The sequence below is a fragment of the Pleurodeles waltl genome, chromosome 10, assembly GCF_031143425.1.
Source record: "Pleurodeles waltl isolate 20211129_DDA chromosome 10, aPleWal1.hap1.20221129, whole genome shotgun sequence".
NCBI lineage: Eukaryota > Metazoa > Chordata > Amphibia > Caudata > Salamandridae > Pleurodeles > Pleurodeles waltl.
In genome coordinates this window covers 874,537,253-874,539,191 of record NC_090449.1, presented here as the reverse complement: position 1 = coordinate 874,539,191, position 1,939 = coordinate 874,537,253, and positions in this window count along the sequence as shown.

Sequence of the window (1,939 nt, the reverse complement as noted above, 5' to 3'; positions counted from 1 at the left end):
AATCATAGAGACACTAGGCGTGGGGTCTAGATGGTGTATCATGGTGGAACCTCCTCTAATGGCCTTGGTCTTGAGAGGAGTTTTTATAGGGGACATGTTATTGTTTGTGCAGGAATCCTGAAATGAGTATGTACCTAAACATCAGATTGTGTATGCAAACTTGCGTCTGCTTTAACATAACAAATATCTGACATGTTTGTATTCCATTCTTGCTAACGTAATACAAAAGGAGAATAATGACATTCCAAACAGTTCTAAAAGGAAGTAAATATTTTAATAGAATAAAACAGAGCATGAAAATAGGTCAAAGGGAATCAGGTAAAAAGGGTATGAGGTCCGCAATCTAAAAGCTAAGATATCTCCTGTGCCCAGGCAGGGAACTAAAATTGATCCACAACACAGCCACCTACCCTGTGGACGGCAGCACCACCAAGGTATTATTTGTGCCACAAGGGGTATTTTTTGTGACATGGCAGCACTGTTTTTTATGTGCAGTGCCACCTTGCCTCCATGCCGGCAACAGACAGCAGGCCTAGAAGTGGGTATCTCCTGCGGGAGCATCAGCTGTGTTGGAAGAGGGTGTGCAGGTGTGTGTGTCGCACGGGTCAGGTCCAGCATACCACCCTGCAGCTGACGTACCCCTGGATGGATATCCTCGACAGGGAGTGGAACCTGCTCGACCTGCTAGGTGTTGAGATTTTTGGGTTCCATGAATAGTAACTATATTTGTTGTGTTTGTGTGCTACAGTGCTAGCTTTTTTTCAGACCATCATGCTGCTCACACTCATTGGTAAGTTATGTTTAGGTTACATTAAGAATGTTATGATGTGATGAAGTTTGCGCTAGGCAGATGCTCTGCATTACTTCACCGCAGTAATCGGTGCTTGCTTTGGTTGATTATTTAAAAAGCCTTTGCAATGCAAACTTCTGTGTCCTTTTGTCACCATAGTGCATTAGTAATATCAATGAGTTTGCAATATCTGTGACTTTTTTTAGCTCATACAGTACCAAGCAATTTTACAGTGATGTGTAGTACTAGTATGGACCTATGTATTGCAAAAAGGGAGACTGAGTTGGTCCATCATGCATGTTTGTTGAGAAGGCTTTCTCTTTCTTGCTCATGCTTTAACAGTTAGCGAGAGAGTGGCCATGGCCATGGACCCCCCGACCCCTAATGTTGTGCTGTGTAATTCATTTAACAGTATACCAGCAGTTCCCATGACAGCTCAGGTGCAGTATGGCTTGAAATTTTGAGGTCCCATTCCCTTTGCCAACCAACGCCAAATGTCTTTCATTGACCTTTACTGTTCCACGCCTTCATTGCGCTTCAATGATTCAAAGTTATCACCATCATAGGTTATAGCTCTGCCTCCCCATTAGGAATAGTTTTTCATTGGCTTGACTATCTGGCTTTTCTAACATTGTGAATCAACAAAATGCCCATAGGGATGTTTTTGATGGAAGATACTGCAGTGCTGCTAACCAAACTGTCGAGATGTATTGTGATTGTGTTTTTTTATAACAAATTTAAAGAGAGGTGTAGCTGAAATCTAAAAAAATGTATAATGTTTTTTTTCTAGTCAAACTGCTACAGGCTCAACTACCTCTGCGGGACGAGTCTCAGTTGGAGGGAGAGAAGCAGCAGCAGGTATGGGCGCTGGTAAGTCACATTGCTTGCTTATTGACAATTACTATTATACTCTCTAGCTACAAAGGTGTTGTTGTGACTCGTGATCGTTAACCCCCCGCTTTACCAGCTACAGCAGTGGTTGAGTTATGGCCTCTTCTATCTGCAGCTCAGCAAAAGCTAACATATTATACCCTAAATGGTTTGATTTAAATGGGAGACAATAAAAAGTTAAAAGGAAGGATGGGTAAAATGAGTGAAAGGAAGGGATGCGTGGGTAGGTGAAAGGATGCATGGATGATCATTGGGTAA